This window comes from Hevea brasiliensis, chromosome 5 (genome assembly GCF_030052815.1).
Source record: "Hevea brasiliensis isolate MT/VB/25A 57/8 chromosome 5, ASM3005281v1, whole genome shotgun sequence".
Taxonomy (NCBI): Eukaryota; Viridiplantae; Streptophyta; class Magnoliopsida; order Malpighiales; family Euphorbiaceae; genus Hevea; species Hevea brasiliensis.
The window spans coordinates 88912608-88923275 of NC_079497.1; the positions used below are offsets into that span (position 1 = coordinate 88912608).

Below are 10668 nucleotides of genomic sequence, written 5' to 3' on the forward strand. Positions count from 1 at the left end.
AATATAGTTAATATTTTTGGTCCATTTTGTTTTTACGTAAATTTTATAAAAATTTTTACAGAGTTCCCTCTGTATTTTGAGAAACCAGTTCTTCAAATACCTGAAATAAAAGCACTTCCAATAATTTTCTAACCACTGCTTCAAATTCATACTCAATCTCAACCAATTTCTCAAATTCACAAGTTCAATAATTCTCAAAATACTGTCAATCAATATCATTCATATTTCCTTAGAAACAAAACAATTTAGATACATCATTACAATAAATTTACATTAAGAAAATCCAAACTAAAATTTATTACAACTTTATACAAACTTTATACAAGCTGCTCAAGACCGATTTTACATGTCCATACAATTACGTGCAATACATACATCAAAATGAATATTTACAGTCAGGGTATAAAATTATACCCTATAACTTCTAGCAGGTAGCTCCCCTGTCCTCAGCAGCTCAATCTGCTGCTCCTCTAGTCTCTATATCTGCGACAGCATAACAAGCTATCGCTGAGTAGTAAACTTAGTGGTACACAAACTAACAATTTAAAACTTAATACAATTTATGCTTGACAATTCATAACAAATAGAATTTTAAAATTTCTAAATTCTTCAAAATCCATGACCTTCAGAAATCAACATTTTCATTCATGCAAATTATTCATTCGAATAACATTTTGATCAAATAGTAACTATTTATTTACATTTCTTTTAAATTCCGAGACAATGCAAAAATTTTTGAATCATTGACAAATTATTTATTTCAATCACAATTTATCAAATCATGCATAATTTAAAGGGCATTGCCAACAATGCACACAGTCGAACCCATAACCCAAAATTCGAATAGATGCCGTGTTGTACACCACGACATTTCACATACTCCCAATAACCGAGGATAAAAGGGAGAAACAAAGACTAGCTAGTATATATGAGTACTCATTCACATCATTCCCCAACTGGCAAGCCAGAGAGGAAGAAACTCGCCCCATCAAGTGGAGGAGTTATCTCACTAGACAAGCTAATGAGAATTCACAACATATTTTGTCATGTCAACTGTGGTTTCAAATCATATTCAAAACAATTTCTATTTACAAAGCATTTACAAATCAACATTTTTAATCATCATAAATTCATGCTCAAGGTTGGCAACACATCAAACTTAAAATTTACAATCCTCAAAACAATGCAATAATTCCTTAAATGCATAAGAAAATTTGTATTCAAATTATACAATTTCATTCAACAAGTTAAAATTCTCAACACAACAAAAATCATAAATCATACAATAAATTTATTTCAAATCAATTTGGAATTGAAAAATAACAAAAGAGTTAGTTGTGCACAAACCTCAAGCGAGTCGCCTGTTGGCCTTGACTCGACTCCTCGGGTTCTGTCCCGGTATTCTTTTCCACTGAAACACACAATTTTATAGTGTTTCAGTACCATAATTTAACATAAATCCAAAAATAAATTTAACTTCACTTTTACCTAGCTCTAACGTGCTAATTTCGACGTTCTTGAAATTTTTGTGTTTCGGGTTACTATTCACTGCACTATTCAAGTCAAATAGTTGACTTTTTAAGGCTTAATAGGTATGAGAACTCCAACTTCACCCACATACCACATTTTGGTCATTAAACTTGTTGGTTTTGGTCATTTTCTCAAGCTTAAGTCATTTTGGCAAAATTGCCAATTTTCGATTTTGGTGCTCCGAAGTTACACTGTTCCATTGGTCAATCTACTGTTGGAATTTGGCAAAACTTCCTTCATAGAAAATGTTCCTTATTGTCTTAAGTGTATTCTCATTTTTGGATCACCCCAATCGGAGTTTTGTAGCTCAAGTTATGGCCAAAATACATTTACTGTTCACATGCACTATTCATACTGGTATTTTGGTTCTGGCAGATTTTTAGTCCAAATTTGTTCAGTAATTTGATCAAGTTAAGTTCATAATTTGGTCTAACTTTCTTCATATGAAATGTTCTACTATGTCTTAGGTTTCCATCGGTTCAAGAATCACCTAAATCCGAGTTTCCTAGAGAGAGTTATAGCCCTTCAAACATTACTGCTCAATGGCAATTTCGAGAATCACAGTCTGATAACTCAACTTTGTTCAATGATTTGAATGGGTTAATGGCATAATTTGGGTTGGTGTTCTTTATGAAGTTTTTGATCTATATCATATCTAATTGCTGGTAAAATTTCAGGTCATTTTGACCTTCCTAACTCTAGTTATGACCAAATGAACAGTTATCATTTGGTCAGTTTGGTGCAGTGGCAGCCTGCTCACATTTCACTTTGGTCAATTGGTTCACCCAGTTTTGGTCAGTTTTTGGGCATGGTTCCTTAATGAAAATTGTGCCCTTTTATGTCTATTTTCATCCCCAATTGGTGGCATATCAATTGGGCTTGTAAAATTCCCGTTTTGGTCCTTCAAAGTAGGTTTGGTCATGCTGCTGGCCTACGAATTTGGTTTTCATTCCAACAATTCCCACACATCTCTTTTGGTCATTATTGACCATTTTTCATCTCATAATAGACCAAAGTCATCATTTAAGCATTTCTCTAAAATTTGGTTCACAAACCCTAGCCTCCTAACCCTAATCTCACTTAATTGTTTCATTTAACCAATTCAATGCCTATATACATGCTTCTTTAACTCTATCAAGCTCATATACACCTTAAAGTCCATCAAATTCATGCACACATATCAAACCCTAGCTAGCCTAAATTCAGCTTTGATCCCTCACAATTATTTTTGTTTCATTTTAAGTTACTTTCTAAGTTAATTAAACTAAGAACATAGAAATTTAGTAAAAGAATTCAAATTTATATACTAACCTTTGTTTGATTTTCCAATCACTAATTTTCTTCTCTTTTTTCTTCTTTCTTGCTTCTTCAATCTCCTCTTCTAGTAGCCCAACCAAAGCTTAATCATAATTTAGTAGAATTTTTGGGGAATTTATGGGGTTGATTCAAGCTTTGAAAGCTTGAATTTCATGGTTATGGAGAAAACTAAGGAGAAAAGAGAGAGAGAGGAGAGATACACGTTTTTGAAGAAGAAGAATGATTTTTCTTTTTCTTTTCTTTTATGTTTTTATCCCTTTTTGAAGACCAAAATTCCCAAATTAATAAAATAATTTAATTAATCTTTTATGACATCATTCATGATGTCATCACCTTTGACTTTTCTAACTTCTTACTTTTCTTTTTTTTTCTATTTATTTTTTTCTATTAGTTCTTTAATTTAATTCTCAATTCCGAAATTTTCTTTTCTCTGATTTTATTTAACAGTTAGGTCAGGAGTCAGCTCTCGGGGTCAATTGACTAAATTGCCCTTCGCCGGTTCAACCCAGTTTGCAAATAATCCAATATTTCTTTCGGCTCTCTGACCTAATTATTTGACTGGTTTAATAGTTCTTTTTCGTGATTTCCTCTTTTTCACTGTGTTTATAAGGGTCCTAAGGACCGCAGCATCACTTTTTACGGTTCGAAATTTGAGTTTAAAATGACTTCGCAGTCGTTCCCGAGGAGGTCACTCATCGCTGTGACTCTCGGCTCGTTTAACTTCTTATGTTCTGTTTTTCTTATTTATAGTTAACTAATTAAACATTACTAATTATTTTTGTTTATGGCTTCTCAAGTTGTCTTAAGTATGGTTCTAATCCCCTTAATTATCCAGACCGACACCGGTCACCGGAACAATGAAATATACCAGGCTATACCAATAGGGGTGTTACAATTCTCCCCCCCTTAAAATAATTTCATCCTCGAAATTCTGTTCACTATCTGTCCTCAAATAGTCATACATATTGTTTTCTCGTGTTTTTCTCACATTTCTGCGTGGCTTCATAATCAGAATAATGGTCTATAGCACTTTAACCAACACTATTTACTCATCAATTGCTTACCTCGTGTGCCAAGTTTCTTATGAGCTTCTGTCATAAGTTAGATTCAATTTCATTTCAGTTTTAGAGGTAAGCAAATCTGTGTGCTAGTGGATCCACTCTTTCTAGGACCTCGTATGATCCTATGGGTGAGAACTTAGTTTTACTCTTTTCTTATCAAATCTCTTGATCATATGATGCATCCTTCAGTTTAGTTTAAAATATTTTAGTCTTTTCTTGTTGTTAATTTAGCAATTATTTTCCTTTGTAGTTTTTTTTTTCTTGAATGACCTTGTTGGTCATATATGAACTGCTTATCTCTTTCTTGGCCATAGGTCCATAACCATTATCTTACTATCTCCATTTATGACCAAGGCCTATGTGTCATTTTGCACTATCTTGTTTGCTTTTGTTTAACTTATTTCCTTCTTGATAAAATAGTTCGGGATATCATTATGTGTCTTAAGTAAGTTGTTTGCCCTGGTGGCAAATTCTCATCTAGTGTTTTTCTCATTTCTTACTGTTCTATTTGTTTCTTTTCATTCCACAACTTAACTTTAATTATTTTATTCCTCAATCTTATCTTCTTCCTTAACTTGGTTGTCGAATCGTAATTTAGTACCTCTTATCATCCCTAATAAATCCACTATACTTCAATATTACTTTGATTTGGTCCTCTGACCATTCTAGTCAACACTTTAACTAATATTTATAACGTTTCTTTATTACATTTGCACCAACTATTCTAATTTTTACTTCTATATTTTCTTTTATCTACCAATATTCTATAGCTTATTTTCTACTAGTTTGTGATCATTGCCCTTTTTTTTTTTAACCATAAAGAATTCTTTAATCTTAAGAAGGGAGTCTACCGGACTCTCCTATTTTCCATGCTATTCAAAAGTTCCGCTTGAATTCTAATCTAATCCTTATGATCCGCACAATAAAATTGTGCTCTTCCTAAAGAATACCTGACCAACTAGTTCCTGTCGAATTGCTGTTATCAGTAGAATATTGTTTCTTAACTGTTTATAAGTTATAATTATCATCCATAGCATCCTGTCTCTTCTAGGGAAACAAAATTATATTTTGTGTCTTACCGTTACACAAATAGAGTACTGTTCCTTACTAAACTTTGAGCAAAAGATCCATCGCAATATTAAAACAACTATAAACCCCATATCAGATACAGGATGACTTATCCCTATAGGTGTTATTTTTAAATTTTTACCATGCTAAAATCTCTAGTCCCATAACAATTCTTGATGTATTGTAATTCGTGCTAGGGTAACGGAGTCTTTAACTCTCACTACCTTGCAACCATGATATTTTGATATTCTAATTATAGAGTTTTAAATCCCGAATTAGGATCTTCAAACTCAGTTCTAGTAATAAAACTCTATTCTGGTATATTTGTACCAGAGCGAAAATCATTTATAACTATTCTTATCCTTATGTACTATTGGGTAGTACGTAGCTCTACACAATAAATCTCAAGTCAATACTGTAATCTGCAGCTTACAGTACAAACATCAAGAATATTGCATAGTTACTACGATACATCCCAATAGAGCAAACTTCCTGATGTCTTATTTCTTTCAAATCCACTAATATCTTAAATTTATTTTGATTATGGTACTTACTAACATCTATCAAAAGTAATACCTTTACTTCCATCTAGGGCAGATATATTACTACAACTTACTTTTAGGTCCTCTTGCCTTACCTAATTAGGCTTACTAATTAACTTTATAATTTATCATAGTCTAGGAGATGTCTCTCACTAGAAACTTTTCCAAAATTAATTCCAATCAGGCTTATTATTGCAATTCCTATCCTAAAAGACTAATTACTAACACATTAAAATTTATCTCCATGCAAGGGAATAGCAGTAGAACATATAGTTTTAGCATTAGCATATAAACAAGTAGAGCCGGAATCAAATAGTGCATAATTATTCCTTTCACAAGTTAAGAACATACCGGCAGCTACATCTGAAGTCTCTGCTTCTTCCCCTTGATGCACGACGTTCCCTCTTTCTAGTGTATTCCTCTGCTCGGGTTGGTCCTGTGACACCCCTTACCCGTGTACAGTATACCCGAGTAAGTAATGCCACACGGTGTACCGGCACACTCTAATATTCCTCAATTAATTTATATCCTGCTTTTGCATATAATTTATGAAATACAATTTATTTAAGCCATTTATCAAAAGTATTATTCATTTAAGGTTCCGAAAATTTTAAAGAAAATCCGGCGGAGTACCGGCTAAAAATGGAGAAAACCGTTCTTCGGAACCTGCGAAAACACTTCCAAATAATTTTCAAACAAACCCAACTTCAATTCATCAACAGAGTCTCAATATCAAAAACTCAACAATATTTCTCAATTTCAGTTCTCAATAGCCTTTTCATTTCTCAAACATCCATTTCTCAGGGTTCTCATATATATAAATAACAATTAAAAGCTCAAATTACTTCCATACATAACCATAAATCTTTATTATTTACATGAACCTCAAAATACATTACATAATCCCAAATACATATGAGAAAATAAAAATTTAATTACAAAATGACAAAATGACACCTAGTGCCCTACCAATGCACTGCAGGTGACGAGGTGACGAGGACACAGTGCAGAATCGCAGAAGACTCACCCGATTGTGGTCTACTGGGCTCACGATCGGATCTCCGGTACCTACGCTGCGTGGCAAAGCAACGCGCTAAGCAATAATGCTTAGTCGTGCAATAATATAATAAAAGAAAATAGCAAGAAAATAAATGTGTATAGAATGTGTGGGCTTTCTTTGTTTGGTATTGGTATATTCATTATTTCATTAACTTTTTTCACCTTTATTCATTTGGTTGCCCCAAGTAACCTACACTAGACGATCGGATGGATAATGGGTAACCGCACCGGGTATCTAATACCTCGCCGTCACACCATCGGCCGATATGCATCACCCGGTGTGCAATGTAACATACCAAGTCAGTAAATAATCTCAAGCACAAGGCCAAGTCTCAATGCAAAGTCAGAATAGCTAAAAGCCATGAAATCACAGAATGGCATTTTTTCCATGTGCGATCGCTAATCGAACCCTATTGGCATGCCAAACTATCCAAACCAATCTTGTTAGGTATACTAGGGCATTTGAAACTTTTAAATTCTTCAATTTGTAAATTTCATGTTTTGGTGTTACTATTCACCTCATTGGTCAACAAAAATGTTGACTTTTGGATAGAAAATATGTTCATTGACTTTGGCACTCCCAACATACCACATTTGGTGTTTAAAACTTGTTGGCATTAAGTGTTAATACCATTTCAAAGTGTAACCCAACACAAACAGAATTTTCAGTTTTGGTGAGTCAACTTCACTGTTCCATTGGACACTGTTACTGTGGGAATTTGAAGAAATGTAAAACATGAAAGTTGTTCCTTATTTTGTCTAGTTGAATTTCCTTTTTTGAATCACTCCATTTGGAGTTTTGTAGCTCCAGATATGGTCCAAAAACCACAGCTGGCCGGATTCCCATTCTGCAGAAAATACCATATCTACAGTAACAGGAACAGTAACTTCCACTACCATTTGGGTTAGGTTCTGGCCATAATTTGGGGTAGATTCCTTCATGAAAGTTGTTTGTCTATGTCTTAACTTGTTGCTGTAAAAATTTCAGGTCAATTGACCATATCTACAGTGAGTTATGGCCAAATGAACAGTTACTGTTCATTTGGTCAATTCAGCAGAACCAGTTGCAGGGTATCCGGATTGGGGCCAAGTTTTGGTCCTCTTGCTTTGGTCTTTTGGGCATGGTTTCTTCAGCAAAAATGTGCCATTATAAGCCTAGTTTCATGTCCAATTGGCCAAACACCAATTGGACTAACACAGCCCAAGTTATGGCAGTGCAAATGGACTGAATTTTCAGTCCCTATGCTGCTGTCCTAGGGCAGCCTGTAGCCTCACTTTGCAACCTCATTTTTCAGTCCATTTGTTAATCAAATTACCTAAAATGGTCACTAATTGACCATTAAAAGGTTCTTTAACAATTACATAGGCCAAGTTCACATTTTACTCCAAAAACCCTAGTTCCAAGTCATGATTTCTACACTTTACCTTAGTTAGCTATTAATTCACCATTCTTATGTTTATAAACTTCAAACATGGTTTCTAATTCACTTTAAGCTCATAAAAAACACTTCCTCCTATTCCATAGCTAGGGCAGCCAAAATTCATGTACACCTTCACAAGAATTTTTGTTCATTTAATTTACATTTTCTCACTAAATTCAAGTTGCTATTTATGAAATGAAAGAGTTTTAAGTATATAGAGCACTAACCTCTAGTGGCAGAATTTTCCAAGCCCCTAAACTTCACTTTTCTTCCTTTTCTTGGCTGCCAAAAGCTTTGTCTAGGTGTGGGATTAATTTTTGATGAAGGGACTTATGGGTTTTAGGGTGAGGAAGCATGGAAATTTAAAGCTTGAAAGAGCTTTCATGGAGGTGGCTATGGGACTAGGGTTTCGGCTGGTTTCTTTTGGGGAGGATGGCTGCTGCAATTTTTGATTTTTTAGTCTTCATTTAGTCTCTTTATTAGTTATTCAAATAATGGTTTAATTGTGATTGGTCCAAATTTTCTTAATGACATCACCATGATGTCATAAATAAGCTTTTCCTCATTTTTCTTTTCTTTCCTCCACTACTCATTTTCAATTTAATTTCTAGTAATGTTTATTCATATTTTATATCATATTAATTATTTACTCAACTGGACAAGTCGGCCAAAAATCACTTCTGAAGGCGAAATGACCAAAATGCCCTCCGTTTAGCTTAACAGGTCAAAATCATTTGTACCGATAGAAAAATTTTTCTAGGTATTTTCTTGGCATTCTAATGCCATAGGAACCTCAATGACCCTTCTCTGGAGTTTCAAAAATTATTTTATAATTTTTCCCCCGGGTCTAGGGCTCCTCGTTGCGAGAACCGCAACTTCCCTCTGGTTACCCATCGCTAGGGCACCGGCTCGTTTAACTTGGTTGTATTTTATTTTTTAAAATTTTTACTAAATTTTTCTTATTAATATTTGAGTTAATTATGGTTCATGACTTAAGTTTAATTATTTTTCCAGACGTTCTAGCTGTCCGGACCGACACCGGTCACCGGAACAGTAGAATGTACGGAATGATTACCGGGTGGGTGTTACAACTCTTCCCCTCTAATTTAAGTTTCATCCTCGAAATTTACCTGATGCAAACAGTTGAGGGAACTGTTACCTCATCGTCTCTTCACTTTCCCAAGTTGCCTCCTCGGTGTTGTGGTGCCTCCAAGCACTTTCACCACTGGAATCTGTTTGTTCCTCAACTCTTTCACTTCCCGAGCCAAGATCCGTAGAGGTTCTTCTTCATATGTCAAATCTGGTTGTATTTCAATTTCTTCTCTGGAGATGACATGTGAAGGATCTGAGCGGTATCTTCTGAGCATGGATATGTGAAACACATTGTGAATCTTGTCCAGCTCTGGTGGTAAAGCTAGCCTATAGGCCACTGGACCCACACGTTCAATGACTTCATATGGGCCAATGAACCTAGGGCTCAACTTACCTTTTCTTCCAAACCTCAACACTTTCTTCCATGGTGACACCTTGAGGAACACTTTGTCGCCAACCACATATTCTATTTCTTTTCTCTTCAAGTCGGCATAGGATTTCTGTCTGTCTGAGGCAACCTTGAGATTGGCTTTGATTAGTTTTACTTTGTCCTCATTCTGTTTCACCAGGTCTGGGCCCACTAATTTGTCTTCGCCCAATTCAGTGCAGCACACTGGAGTTCTACATTTTCTTCCATACAGTGCTTCATACGGGGCCATTTGAATGCTAGCTTGGTAGCTATTGTTGTATGCAAATTCTGCCAGTGGGAGGTATCTATCCCAGCTTCCCTCAAACTCAATGACACAACTCCTCAGCATATCCTCAAGGACCTGACATATATTTCATGTTATTGTTATCATTTTAGTTCAACATTTGTATCAATTTCATGGGTTTCAATTGTTTACCTGGATTACTCTTTCTGATTGCCCATCCGTCTGAGGATGGAAAGCTGTGCTGAAATGGAGTTGTGTACCCAAGGATTCATGCAACTTTTTCCAAAATCTCGATGTAAACCTTGTGTCTCGATCAGATATGATGGAAAGTGGAATTCCATGCAGTCTAACTATCTCACTGATATACAATTCTGCTAACCTCTCTAGTGAGTAGTCACCCTAATCGGCAGAAAGTGTGCTGACTTCGTCAATCTATCAACTATCACCCATGCTGCATAATTTTTCTTTCAGGTGAGAGGTAGACATCTTATAAAATCCATGGTGACCGATCCCATTTCCATTCGGTATGCATATAGGTGTAGCAAACCCGATGGAACTTGATGTTCGCCTTGACTTGCCGACATGTCAAGCATTTAGTCACATAGTCACTATATCTTTCTTCATACTGTGCCACCAATATCAAGCTTGGATCATGATACATTTTGTACTTCACTGGTGCATAGCATATACACCGGTGTGTGCCTCTTTTAGAATGCTAGCCTTTAATTCCCCATCATCCGGTACACACGTCTTCCTTTGTAATATAGACACCCATTTGCTTTCACCTCAAAGTCAGTTGCTTTTCCTTCTGGGATTTTGCTCATAATGGCTGTTAATTTTCCATCTGCCAATTGCCCATCCAAAATCTGCTGTAGCAGGTTTGGCCTCACTTGCAACTCAGCCAAAATAGCTCCATCTCGAATCA

General features: G+C 35.3%; 1 long non-coding RNA gene across 1 annotated transcript; it reads right to left on the reverse strand.

Moving 5' to 3' along the window:
- Positions 1 to 331: 331 nt before the first annotated feature.
- LOC131180246 (uncharacterized) lies at positions 332 to 3048 on the reverse strand. Its single transcript, XR_009149045.1, has 3 exons — positions 2842 to 3048; positions 1348 to 1411; positions 332 to 483 (listed from the first exon to the last, which is right to left on the reverse strand). It is a non-coding gene; the product is annotated as an uncharacterized LOC131180246 (long non-coding RNA).
- Between the last annotated feature and the right edge of the window lie 7620 nt (positions 3049 to 10668).